We start from the raw sequence: 15,392 nt of genomic DNA on the forward strand, positions 1-15,392 counted from the left end.
TAAAGGAATGGAGATAGATATAAACTTTCTTATGTCAAAATTAACAACAACGAACAAGGTTTTGATTGGGCGATGTCCATCCGTCCGTCCGTTAACACGATTACTTGGAAAAATAGGGATATCTTAAAGAAATTCGATGTGCTGGCTTTTCTGAACCCAGAATAGGCTGGGAATGAAAATGTGCGAAATTAAACGAAAAATAAGATAGCTTTTTTGATATCGAAATTTTCGAAAAATGTAAAATATACATATGAGTATTCTCTAATATATACCGATAAATTTATAAAATTTGCTTTTTGGGTTGATTTTATATCTAGCTAGCAGACCCGGCAGATGTTGTTCTGCCCTAAATTTTGCCTATCTGCATATATTTTAATAAGCTTTTTCCGTCTAACTCTGCCCTACCCCTCTACACTTTTTCCTAATCTTTTTATTCACTCCTCCCTCAATCTTTTTCGCTTCATCTCCATCTTCGTATCATCCTATCTCTTTCTCTCAGTCTCCTTCTCTCTTTTTCTTCTCTCAAGTTTTTCTCCTTCTTCTTCATCTTTTATTGCCAGTCCCAGAGGGTGGTATGTATTTTGTTCCCTACCACTCCGAGTCTCAGTCCCAGTCCTAGTCCTAATCCCAGTCCCAGTCCGTCTCAGGTATACTTCCCGGAAAAAACCATCGTAAATATTAATAAAGGCAAATTTATATACGAAATTTCAGGCAAATCGAATAGGACGTATGTAAATAGGTATGTGGGTATTATTAATTTTTGCCTTTATTTCGGCTTCGCATGCATATTTATCAGTTTGCCAGGTTGATGCGACTAAATCGAATATCACAATGAACTTTAGAGCTCTCAGCAACAGCTTTCATTTGCTATCCATAATACACACACATTCTAGGGGTATACGGGTCCATGTTTTGGCCTATATCTCGAGACCCTAGTCACTCAGCGGTGTAAAACTTACTATGTACTAAAGCATACAGCAACAGCTTCAATTTGATGCCCATAATGTAAAAACACATTCTAGGTGTATCCGGGTCTACGTTTTGGGCTATTTATCCTGTACTCTAGCACTCATCAACAGCTTTCATTTGATATCCATATTGTATAAACACATTCTAGGGGTACCCGGGTCCACGTTTTAGGCTATATCTCGAGACCCTAGCCTCCCAGTTGTATTAAAATTATCCTGTACTATAGCACTCATAAAGACCTTTCATTTTATATACATATTGTATAAACACATTCTGGGGGTACCCGGGTCCACGTTTTAGGCTATATCTCGAGACCCTCTCCTCCCAGTTGTATGAAAATTATCCTGTACTATAGCACTCATGAACAGTTTTCATTTGATATCCATATTGTATAAACACATTCTAGGGGTACCCGGGTTCACGTTTTGGGCTATATCTCGAGACCCTAGCCACCCAGTTGTATGAAAATTATCCTGCACTATAGCACTCATCAACAGCTTTCATTTGGTATCCATATTGTATAAACACATTCTAGGGGTACCCGTGTCCACGTTTTGGGCTATATCTCGAGACCCTAGCCTCCCAGTTGTATGAAAATTATCCTGTACTATAGCACTCATCAACAGCTTTAATTTGGTATCCATATTGTATAAACACATTCTAGGGGTACCCGTGTCCACGTTTTGGGCTATATCTCGAGACCCTAGCCACCCAGTTGTATGAAAATTATCCTGCACTATAGCACTCATCAACAGCTTTCATTTGGTATCCATATTGTATAAACACATTCTAGGGGTACCCGTGTCCACGTTTTGGGCTATATCTCAAGACCCTAGCCTCCCAGTTGTATGAAAATTATCCTGTACTATAGCACTCATAAAGACCTTTCATTTCATATACATATTGTATAAGCACATTCTGGGGGTACCCGGGTCCACGTTTTAGGCTATATCTCGAGACCCTCTCCTCCCAGTTGTATGAAAATTATCCTGTACTATAGCACTCATGAACAGTTTTCATTTGATATCCATATTGTATAAACAATTTCTAGGGGTACCCGGGTCCACATTTTGGGCTATATCTCGAGACCCTAGCCTCCCAGTTGTATGAAAATTATCCTGTACTATAGCACTCATCAACAGCTTTCATTTGGTATCCATATTGTATAAACACATTCTAGGGGTACCCGTGTCCACGTTTTGGGCTATATCTCGAGACCCTAGCCTCCCAGTTGTATGAAAATTATCCTGTACTATAGCACTCATCAACAGCTTTCATTTGGTATCCATATTGTATAAACACATTCTAGGGGTACCCGTGTCCACATTTTGGGCTATATCTCGAGACCCTAGCCTCCCAGTTGTATGAAAATTATCCTGTACTATAGCACTCATCAACAGCTTTAATTTGGTATCCATATTGTATAAACACATTCTAGGGGTACCCGTGTCCACGTTTTGGGCTATATCTCGAGACCCTAGCCACCCAGTTGTATGAAAATTATCCTGCACTATAGCACTCATCAACAGCTTTCATTTGGTATCCATATTGTATAAACAATTTCTAGGGGTACCCGGGTCCACATTTTGGGCTATATCTCGAGACCCTAGCCTCCCAGTTGTATGAAAATTATCCTGTACTATAGCACTCATCAACAGCTTTCATTTTATATCCATATTGTATAAACACATTCTAGGGGTACCCGGGTCCACGTTTTGATCTCAAGACCCTAGGAACGTAGCGAAAAAAAGCTAGCCGTTGGCCGATTCTCAAACCTACCCAATATGCTCACAAAATTTCATGAGAATCGGTTCAGCCGTTTCGGAGGAGTTAAGCCTCTAACACCGTGACAGAAGAATTTTGTAGATTAGATTTGATAGACAAAATTTAAAAGTTTTTTAAGACGTAGCCGATGATATAATTTTGAAACATGGCATGAGGCGACCAAACGGCGAGTTTGGCTTCTACTTGATACTATTTTTAACCGGGCACGGTTACTTACGTAAATATCTCCACAAATTGGTGAAAGTACAAAACCGGAACTGCCTGTACTGTAGTATTGCATAGAGATGCTAGGTAGATCACGAAGCAAACACCCGTACCCGAAGTAATGCTAAATGCGGTATAAAGTACAGAAAACTACGCGAGCCGTGGGAGGTTAATAAATATCAAAGTAATTAAAAAAAAAAATATAGTTTCCACAAAAACTCTAGCCTGTTATATAAGTTGAATAAACTGCTGACAACATACGAAATGAAATCACATAAATACACAGTGAGACCATACAAAATATTTGGCATCGGGTTTGCACTTTCATAAGATGGTTAGATTAGGTTGAACTGACCGGTCCATGAGGACCTCACATAGACTGACTGAGTCCGTGGTGTTACCAGAAGTTTGTTTTAACCACCAAGTTGAAAAACCCTATCAAAAACAGGACCTATGTTATAAAATAAATTCGTCCTCTTGGCAAATACTAGAAGCCTCCTAGGACTTAAGCCACTTGCTGCTTCTAGATCTGACACCTGTATCACTCCTAATAGCTGGAGTCTTAGCCTGGCACTTCCTACATCTGCTATCACTGACCAAGCCTAATTTAAAGGCATGTGACGCCAGAATACCCATCCAGTCAGAATACCCGTCATGAGTCTACAGTCCTCTCTTTTTAATGATAGAAGATACTTTGTTAGTCTAAGGTTGTAAGACCTACACATAATCTTCGACACTTTACAGCCCCGCGCTTGAACCCACGCCTTTCCCGCTTGGTCCATCATGTGCACCTTTTGCCGTGGCTTAATCTCGCCCAGTCAAATTGGGACGTCTACGAAGCAAGCTTCAAGGGATGCGCTCTTTTTAGCTAGTTCATCCGCGTTTTCATTCCCATCTATTCCCATATGCCCTGGGACCCAATATAGATGTCTGCTTCTCCCTGTCGCGACTCTCAGGGACTGCTTACACCCTAACACGCAGTATGCGAGAGTATTCCTTCCACTACTTTGGAACTATCTGTGTGCACATGTATCCCCTCGTCCGCCATTTGCGCACCCTTGCGCCAACCGTCCACCTATCTTGTGGCCCTAAGATCTCCCTCGAAGCGCAGATAGAGAATCAGGTAGTCTGTTCGTCTTGCGATTGATGACGCTATACTACTATGGCCATATGGTCGGCGCTCAAGCTGCCCCGAGGCACCGAGCCTGGTTGCGGTTGTTAATGCTGTGTACTTTGCTACCAGGTCTACAGGTGGAATGTGCAGAATGGCATAGAGTGCAGCCGCCGGGTTGTTTTCAGGGCTCCCGTAATGCTAAGCATCGATAGTCTGCATACCCCCTACAAGAACTCCATAGCATAGAACAGGGCTTACAATCGCTGTAAAACCCCAATGAGAAATAGAGGGCGATAAGCCCCATGTACACCCCAGCATTTTTTTACATGCATATAGTGCCGTGGAGGCCTTCTTGACCCTCTCCTCCACGTTGAGCTTCCATAACAGCTTACTGTCTAGGATGATTCCTAGATATTTTGTGCAAGGTTTCTCCTGTAAGGTCACCCCTCCTAACTTAGGCCTGGTCCAGTTTGGGACTTTGTACCTCTTTGTAAACAACACCATATCTGTCTTCTCCGCATTGACTTTCAACCCGACATTAGTTGCCCAGGTATGAATATCCCGAAGCGCCCGATCCATGAAAGAACTAATCGTTGGAAGGCATTTTCCACTTAGGACAATTGCAACGTCATCTACGTAAGCCATAAGTTTTACGGGTCCCTCATCGAATTGCCTGAGCAGCTGGTTGATGACCAGCGTACACAGCAGAGGTGATAGCACCCCTCCCTGCGGCGTGCCCCTGTCCACTGATTTCGTGGCCTCGTACAATCCCCATTGTGATTTAATCTTCCTGCAATTTAACATGCAGCCGATCCATCTAATTAAGGCGGGATGTACTTTGATGTAATTAAGACTATCCATAAACGCCCATTTAGAAACATTATTGAAAGCCCCGGCAATGTCCAAGAAGACTCCTAGAGCATACTTCTTATATTCCAGGGATTTCTCTATGCTTATTACCACCCTATGCAATGCGGTGTCTACCGAGTTGCCTTTGGTGTACGCATGCTGTGTTGTGGAGAGCAGTTTTCATCCACATTGAGCTTTATGTACACATCTATCAGCCTCTCAAAGGTGTTGAGCAGAAATAATGTTAAGCTAATGGGTCTATAGTCTTTGTGATACACGTGACCGATCTTCCCCACCTTTGGTAGGAAAGCTACACGAACAGTTCTCCAAGAGTGCGGTACATGATTCAGCCTTATGTACCCATCGAATATTATTTTAAGTCATTCCACGACCACCATACTTGAAGCTTGTAGCATGGTTGGGAAAATACCGTCTGGGCCCGGCGATTTAAACTTAGAAAACGTCATCACTTCCGATTCGATCTTGGAATCGGTCACCAAGCCCGGCACTACCCGCTCCGTGACCGAAGTGTGAGTGATGTCTGCTGGCTCTTCTAACCCGTCTCCCGATGGGAAATGTGTGTCGAGAAGCACCTCAAGGGATTCCTCACTATTACGTGACCATTCCCCGTTCTCTTTCTTTATTAGTCCCTGGACTATGTTCCCCTTGCTAGGACTTTTTTCAACCGTGCTGTTTCGCTGGATCACGCTATGTCCGTACAGAAACTTTTCCATGAGATTCTCTTCGCCCTGGAAATTTCACCCTTGTAGATCCTCAGTAGATCCCTGTACTCGTCCCCACACGCTTCGCTTTCGCGGTCTTTGCTAGCTTAAACGTTTCTTTTACCTGTCTTCTTAGACGACTCAGCTCATTGCTCCACCATGGCGGATTTGCTTTTCCTCTTAATCTTCTTAGGGAGCAAGCTTTTTTATACGCAGTCATAAGCGCCCTTGTTAGGAATTCATTCCACTCCTCCAGTTCCTCCAAATTGACAACATCTTTGGGTTGTCCCAGTTGTGTTTCTACATGTTTCTGGAATTTAGTCCAGTTCGTTGACCCAGGGTTTCTAAAGGTTCCTCCCTTCTCTACCCTATTTAGGGGGATGCTGAAGCTGATATACGTCGGAAAAGGATGATCTATCAAGTACCAACCAGTCATACCTTAATATATCACGCTCGGAGCTCAATGTAATATCCAGAACATTGATGCATTTTGGACCAATGTATGTAGGGAAATTTCCCCTGTTGGCTATGTGCAAATTGGTTTGCAGTATGTAACAAAATAGAGATTCGCCTCTCTCGTTCGTATCTGCTCCCCCCTCGCATTGTGGTGCGCATTTGCATCTGCGCCTATGACCAACCGCCCTTTGTGCCCTTCCTCCTGTACTACCTTTTTGTACTCCATCGGTGGAACCTCCGCAGCATGGGCCATGTAGCAGGAGGCCAGGATAAATGCCTGCTTATTCTTTTGTTCAACGGCCACCGCTATGAGGTCCTCAGTGGTGTAATTAGGCAGCATATATGAATGAAGCTGTTTTCTTACCATTACTACAGCTCGCACCCGTCCTTCCGTTTGCGCGTACTAAACGCCAAACTCGCGCGCGCTAAATTCAGAAACCTTTCCTCCCGATTAGAGCCATGGCTCCTGGATCAGCGCCACGTCAATCGAACCCTCCCCAAGGGTTAGGAGTAGTTCGCTCGACGCCACTTTACTGGGTTGGAGGTTTATCTGTAGGCCTCGCAGCACCATTGGGCTGTTTGTCCCCCTCCAGTACCTTTGTCGTGTCGTCGTCCTACCCATGCCCTTTTGGTTTCGAGTATTCGAGGCCCCCTTCAGCCTCTCGTAACTGTTGTGCCGGGTGTTCCTCTGTGCGAGTCACAGCACCATTTGGCGGCTGGTCCTCTTCTAACACCTTCGTGGTGACGTCGGGGATATCCACCTGTCTTTTTTCCCTTAGGCCTTTGAGGTCCTTTTCGACTTCGGCCACCTCTAGGTGTTAGGATTTTTATCCTCGGGACTATTTTTCCTGAGTCGCATGTAAATTTTGCCAGTGCCAAAGGACATTTTGCCAAGCTGCGTGTACAAAATATCCTCCGCCTGCTTGTTTATTTGGAAGATGTAAAACTGACCTTCCTGTGTGGGCCGAGATACAGTAACTACCTTCCAATCCTGTGTCGGTATGTTCGGATTCTGATTCTGCAGAAGTCGCAGTGTATCCTCCGACTTCATCACGCATGGTATCCATACCTTAACTTTTGGTACCGTGGGGATTTGTGTTTTATCCACCACCTCAAACAGCGCGTTCGTGCCTTGCCTTTGGATGTTTGGAACCACTTCCTCCAGCCACCGCAAGCTCGCGATATTGTCGCACGCTATCATCTTCACACCATTATACCATCCCCCCGAATCAAAGATTGGAAGGGGCTTACTTGGTTTTTCCCGCATCATTTTAAGCATTAAGCTAATAAGTTCCCTTTCCCCAGATCTCCACTTTCAGTAGTCATTTGTCCGAAAGGACTAGTACGATCAACCAGTGCCACAGTCAGTGACTGCTTTGCCACATCACTCATCTTCTCGGGAAAAGCCGGATTCTTAGTGTTATCTCCCTTTGGCACCTTCGAGAAAGCCGGAGTCTTAGCGTTAACTCCCTTTAGCACTTTCACAAGATATTTTGAAATAATTGTGGGAAGGACTAAAACTGGCTTTCGAACTTTGAATTTGGAATTTTTCCTGACACAGAATATTCATCCGTCTCACTGTGACCCATTAGCCACTTTTTCAGCCCCCCAGCGGGTTATTGGGCTTAGAATATACCTGCGGCAGGTACGCTTGTCGAAAGAGGCGACTTAAATACCCAATTGATTCAAGGGGTTGTGTAGCGCAACATATAGCTTCTCCAAACCAATTGCCAACCTCACCTACCCATGGCGAATCCTGTCTCTTTAAGGGCCGAAGATCTGGCGACCCCAAGTTGCTTATGGATCTAGGGATGTGAGGGCGGGATAGCCTAAAAGGTTTCATGTCATACCAAATCATTTTCGAGATGGTGCTTGTTATCGGAACGTGCCGGATCTGCATCCGGCAAAGGACCATCAACATCGATAGCACTCATCAAGGCCTTCGGGGAGTGTCTTTATTGCTACAACAACAACAGTCACTTTTTGAGGCTATAATATAAGCCATATGTGAGGGGCACATTTTTATGTGAGAGAACTTAAGAAATAGTTTGGAATAAGCTTAATCTTCTTTGCAGTAAGTACAAGGATAAATGCATTATTATGGGTAAAGCGAATGCTGCAAAAATTGCTTTCAAATGTGCAACCATTGGTAAAATGTGCAGCGTTGGCGAAGCAAAAGAAACTCTTAAATGAGCAAATCAAAAAGCAGAGATTAAAAAATTTATGTAAGGTAAGAAATTTTACGGATACGAAGAAGCCCGTAATGGCATATACATATGTACTAATATGGACATTGGATATACCCACATACATTTATAATTCTAAAGGAACTTTACAACTTCTACTTGGATGTCGAAATTATTATACTGCTTGTTCTTATGTAAAGAAACGTGTTACTTGAAGACGAGACTTGGCAAATAAACTTTATTTTTATATTTGGTGGTGGCGGCCACCGTGGTGTGATGGTAGCGTGCTCCGCCTACCACACCGTATGCCCTGGGTTCACACCCCGTGCAAAGCAACATCAAAATTTTAGAAATAAGGTTTTTCAATTAGAAGAAAATGTTTATAAGCGGGGTCGCCCCTCGGCAGTGTTTGGCAAGCCTTCCGGGTGTATTTCTGCCATGAAAAGCTCTCAGTGAAAACTCATCTGCCTTGCAGATGCCCTTCGGAGTCGGCATAAAACATGTAGGTCCCGTCCGGCCAATTTGTAGGGAAAATCAAGAGGAGCACGACGCAAATTGGAAGAGAAGCTCGGCCTTAGATATCTTCGGAGGTTATCGCGCCTTACATTTATTTTATTTTTTTTAATATACTTATGAAATGACATTTATAACATTTACAAAATCGCGGGTTCGAATCGAGCTCAAGGCCTAACAATAATTTTTTATCATTATTATTCTTATGATAAATTTTTTCTTAATTGAAAAAATTTTTAAATTAGAATAGAAGAAAGAAAAAATTTTAGACAACTGCCAAAGCTCGTTGTATAGATCCATTTCGGGAACTGCTAAATTCCTTCATCGGCAACGTTTAGGCGCCGCTGCTATAACCATTCAGCTATCACAGCGGTTTTTTGTTTGTCTTCATTAATCCTACTTCTATTCTGTTTCGTGCCAATTGATATTCACAACACTGCGACATCTGTTGCAGAATGGCTGTGAAAATTGGACTTGTTTGTTGGCAATGCCGCCATAGTGTCATAATTTATTGACACTTTTTTTCCCCGTGCTCTGGGATGTATTAACAATTTTTGTTGTTATATCGGCCTACTGATTTTAAGATCGCGGGTTCGAATCGAGCTCAAGGCCTAACAATAATTTTTTATCATTATTATTCTTATGATAAATTTTTTCTTAATTGAAAAAATTTTTAAATTAGAATAGAAGAAAGAAAAAATTTTAGACAACTGCCAAAGCTCGTTGTATAGATCCATTTCGGGAACTGCTAAATTCCTTCATCGGCAACGTTTAGGCGCCGCTGCTATAACCATTCAGCTATCACAGCGGTTTTTTGTTTGTCTTCATTAATCCTACTTCTATTCTGTTTCGTGCCAATTGATATTCACAACACTGCGACATCTGTTGCAGAATGGCTGTGAAAATTGGACTTGTTTGTTGGCAATGCCGCCATAGTGTCATAATTTATTGACACTTTTTTTCCCGATATAACAACAAAAATTGTTAATACATCCCAGAGCACGGGGAAAAAAAGTGTCAATAAATTATGACACTATGGCGGCATTGCCAACAAACAAGTCCAATTTTCACAGCCATTCTGCAACAGATGTCGCAGTGTTGTGAATATCAATTGGCACGAAACAGAATAGAAGTAGGATTAATGAAGACAAACAAAAAACCGCTGTGATAGCTGAATGGTTATAGCAGCGGCGCCTAAACGTTGCCGATGAAGGAATTTAGCAGTTCCCGAAATGGATCTATACAACGAGCTTTGGCAGTTGTCTAAAATTTTTTCTTTCTTCTATTCTAATTTAAAAATTTTTTCAATTAAGAAAAAATTTATCATAAGAATAATAATGATAAAAAATTATTGTTAGGCCTTGAGCTCGATTCGAACCCGCGATCTTAAAATCAGTAGGCCGATATAACAACAAAAATTATTTACAAAATGACAAAAGTTATAATATGTGTTGAACTGGCCAGTCTGTGAGGACCCCGCATAGTGATATGAGTTAGTTTAGGTTAACCAGGACTTACGTTAAAGATTAACTCCATATTCTTGCCAAATACAAGAAATTGTATAGGACCAAGTTTAACAGCCCCTTGAGATTTAGCAACTCTGCGGATCCTGGTAGCTGGTGCGCGAGTTCAGTAACAAAGAACGTGCTTAAACGTTTGTTAATGCAGCTCGCACTTCCTACATCTGCTGTTATTAACGAGGGCTAACTAATAAGTATTAAATAAGTATTAGGATCGTTTGCTACACCCTCTTTTGCCAACTTATCGACATTTTCGCTATCTTCTATGAAAACACTGAAAAATACTGCAGTAATCTGGCAGTCTGTAAGATCTACTTATTTTGGAACAGTAAAGAGCAGACCCGACCCCTTCCGTTTATTAGGAGCCATCTGTATACACGTGTATAGAATGGTTTGCCATTTTCGCATTTCCAAAATGTCTTTCAAAACTCAGACATGAGAACATGTAGTCCGGTTGTCCTATATTAGATCGCGCTATGTTGCTAATCAGCATACCTCTCTCCCCTCCTCGTTTTTTGGTGTACGTAATTTTTTGTGCGGCTGTGCACCAAACAAGGAACCCATAGTAAAGTTTAAGCTTGACCTTTGCCATGAATTAACAATGAGAAATGGGTCTCACGTGAAACCAGCACCCTGTTTCATATAAACAGTGCCATGGAGGCTTTCTACGCTCTCCCTTCCACATGGAGTTTTCACGCCAAGTTACCATACCTAGATATGCAAAAATAATAATTTTTGACTATTTTTCATCCATTTTCGTACAAGAAAAGTACGATTTTTTTAAGAAGATAAACAGATAATAGCTCACCTGAGTTTATTTCCTCATTTCTTGCTGGAATATTATCGGAGCATCAGCTCATTCACTGACTGGCAGTAAATCGAAGAAACCATGTTTAATAAATTCTTAGTATGTAATGGTGACCATACCGGCGGAGTAGTATAGTTTCATCAACTATTAGAGGGACAAACTCTCTTGTTCCCTACCTGCATTTCGATGGGTCTCTTAGAGCCACGATAGAGGTGAAAGGTTGACTCAAGGGCATTGAAGTGGCAGACGAGGTTATACACATATATACCGATTGCTCAAAAGCATCGGAAGGATTTATTTTTGTAGTATACTGCGCAGATCCGGAAATTAACAAATTCTACAATCGGACAGATCACTGTATTGTTTTTTCAGGCGGAGGTTGTAGCCGTGTCTAAACCATGACACCGACACCCAAACAGCAATTAAGGCTATAAACTCTCATAGCGCAGAATGCAAAAGTGTGTTAGAGCGTAAGCATTGCCTGGAAAGAATCAGGAGAGGCAGCAATATATTGGGTCCCTCGACATAAGGGAATAGATGGAAATTAAAATGGGTATGAGCTAGCTAAACAGCGTGCATCGTTCGAAGCGTTTTCCGTAGACATTTCAATCATATTGGGCAAGATCAAAAAAAGGCGAGAGGTTCATATCATAGACCAAGTTGGGAAAGCGTGGAACCAAGCACGGGACTATATAGTGTCGAAGATAATGTGCAGGTCTTACAGCTTTTGAATAACTAAGTTATTCCAATCTTTGAAAAGAGGGGACTGTGAGATCCACGTACGGGTTCGAGGAGGAAATGATACAGATTGTTTTATGCTCGTGCCCCGCGCTCGCAAAGATAATAATTCAGCTATGAGGAGTGGTACAGCTAGCAGATCTAGAAGCAGCAAGTAGCATAGGTCTTAAAACGATTCAAGTATTTACCAAGAGGCCGATGTATTTTTTATAACATAGGTACTGGTCTCTGGTAGCGCTTTTCAGTTCCGGTAACACTATGGAACTATTCAGTCTATGCGAGGATCAACTCGACCTAACCTTACCTTATAAATGGTATTAATTTCTTGTACTGATTGCTAAACGTTAAATTTAAAACCGCTTTTAACTAACACTTTAAACTAAAGAAAATGTGAAAATATCAGAGTTAACGTAAATGTTATGTGAAAAATCTCTACTTGCCGTGGTCGTCAAAATAATTGGAGATGGGAATGAAACAAAATGCATGTGTCAAAAACTATAGAAATAAAGTGACACACTCCAGGTATTCTGACGGAGCATAGTATGCTCTATGTTGTAATTTTTGTTGTTGATCCATAAAATTGCCATAAAAGGTTAATGCAAGCAAACACACATACCAAATGCAGTTTGTTATCTATGCATGTGCTCAAACTACCATATTCATTTTGGAAACATGTCCTTACGATGACAACCAAAGTGAATATACAAATATCGACGAGTTTGGTTGTTTTTCTGAATAAGACATGCTGACATATAAACAAATTGTATGTATGTATAAAAATATGTAAAAGCTTTTATGGTGAAATTGTTATAGTGAACCAAAATTACAACTCTCAAAACGCTGGTGGATGTGAAATACTTACATTCAAAAGGGTGTTGCAAAAAGTACTTTACGTTATTGCAGAAATTTCGCTAAGCAATTGCCAGTTAAAACATAAAAAGTCTAGCATTTTTATTTTGGGACATTTATAAAATTTTGTTTATATACATATAGACCCGGCAGACATTGTTCTGCCCTAAATTTGGTCTATCTGCATACATTTTAATAAGCCTTTTCCGCCTAACTCTGACTAATACTTATATACCAATTTCAGGCAAATCGAATAGGACGTATGTAAATAGGTATGTGGGTATTATTAATTCATGTTTTATTTCGGTTTCGTATGCATATTTATCAGTTTTTCCAGGTTGATGCGTCTAAATCAAATATCACAATGAAAATTACTTTAAGGCTCTCATCAATAGCTTTCATTTGATATCCATATTACCCACTCATTCTATGGTCCACGTTTTGCCCTATATCTCGAGACCCTAGTCAACCAGCGGTATAAACTTACTCTATACTAAAGCACACACCAACAGCTTCAATTTTATACCCATAATGTAAAAGCACATCCTAGTGTTAACCTGATCGACGTTTTGGCTAACATCTCGACACCCTAGTCACCAATAGGTATGAAAACTACCCTGTACTAAAGCACTCATCAACAGATTTCATTTGATATCCATATTGTATAAACACTGTCTAGGCATTCACGGGCCTACGTTTTTGCCTATATCTCGAGACCCGAGTCACCCAGGGGTATGAAAATTACCCTCTACTAAAACACTCATCAACAGCTTTCATTTGATATCCATAAACTATAAACACATTCTAGGTGTACCTGGTCCACGTTTTTGCCTATATCTCGAGACCCGAGTCACCCAGGGGTATGAAAATTACCCTCTACTAAAACACTCAACAGCAGCTTTCATCTGATATCCATATTGTATATACACTCTCTAGGCATTCACGGGCCTACGTTTTGGTTTATATCTCGAGACCCGAGTCACGCAGGGGTATGAAAATTACCCTCTACTAAAGCACTCATCAACAGCTTTCAGTTTATATCCATATTTTCTTAAACATATTCTTGGTACCCGGGTCCACGTTTTGGCCTATATCTAGAAACCCTGTGCGTCGATCGCAACCAAACCTATGTGTAAACCACCCTGTGATTATACGCAACTTATGTGAAAGCTTGAACAAATCGACCGGCGCACTCTTCAAACACCGGTTACAAACTAACACACACTTTAGGCTTTCTTTTTATATACAAGATGGTAAAAATTTCAAAGCCAAAATTCATCAAGGTTATATCTTCATATAAGGGAGAAGTTTAAAGTCTTCTATGAATGTGTAAAGCTCTGGCGCTTGCCATTAAAATATACACATCCAGCTCTTTGTAAATTGTTCCCTTATTCGTCAAGGTAGAGACGTATTGTATCTGTTTACGCCATTATAGAAATGTAGCTTACAAATCGATCTCAAACTTCGCATGAATTTCGTAATTATCTCGTCCCGTGCTCCACCTAGCGGACTTTTCCTCTTTTGTCGATTTGCTCCACCGTTTCCTCCTTCAATCGGCGTTTTCTACATCTGTTATCATTGGCCAAGCATAATTCAAAGGCATGTGACTCCCGAGGAGAGTGTTCAGTCAGAAAACCCGTCATGAGTTTACAGTCCTCCCTTTTTCATGATAGGAGTAACTTTGCTAGCCTAAGGTTGAAAGACCTACACATGAAGTTCGACACATTACAGTCACATGCTAGATTTAACTACCTTTTTCTTTGGTCGATCATGTGCATTGCTTTAATCTCGCCCAATTTTATTGGCGCGTCTTTGGAGCAAGTTTCAAGGGACGCTTCTTTTTTGCTAGCTCATCCGTTTTTTCATTCCCTTCTATTCCCATATAACCTGGCACTCAATATAGATACACGCTTTTCCCTTTCGCCATTCATTCAAGGGATAGCTTACATTCCAACACACTTTAAAATTCTGTGATATGCGAGATTATTGCCTTAATTGCTGCTTAACTGGCTCTAACGTGGCTCTAAGAGGACTTTCGAAGCGTAGATACGTTATCAGGTAGTCTACTTTCCCTTCAGTAGATGACGCTGTACTAATATGTCCGTATGGTATGTGCTCAAAATGCTCCAAAGCACAGAGCCTCGTGACAGTTGTAAAGGCTATGCAGGGCCGGATTAACAAGTACGCAGAGTAGGTAGTTGCCTGGGGCCCCCGATTTTAGGGGGCCACCGAAAAATGAAAAAGACTTCTAAAATTTTCTTACAAACATAAAATTCTAGAGAGTGAAAGAAAAATATGATCAGAACTGAAAATAATTTTTAATCAAATAAATAAAGCGCAAGTGACCGCATTCAAAAGGTGACGACCGACGAACTAGACAAGGACATTTCCGACTCATTTATTTATTTATTTATTATAGCTTAATTAAGCCTAGCTTATATCTATTTACAATGTATATATATAATTATTATAACTAGACTAACATATTCTAACCTAGTTATATCTATGAACTACCATAAAGTGCCATACTGTGGCAGACCTACGAATCATGCCAACAATATTTTGATGCCAGTTATCTCTAGTATGAAGGCCATTTACGCATAGGCACGAAGGCGACATCCGAGCGGCGATCCACTGATATGATCGAGTGATGCGCTGCAGTATGTGCTTCGGCGACTT

Source organism: Eurosta solidaginis, chromosome 2, assembly GCF_040869045.1.
Source record: "Eurosta solidaginis isolate ZX-2024a chromosome 2, ASM4086904v1, whole genome shotgun sequence".
Classification (NCBI taxonomy): domain Eukaryota; kingdom Metazoa; phylum Arthropoda; class Insecta; order Diptera; family Tephritidae; genus Eurosta; species Eurosta solidaginis.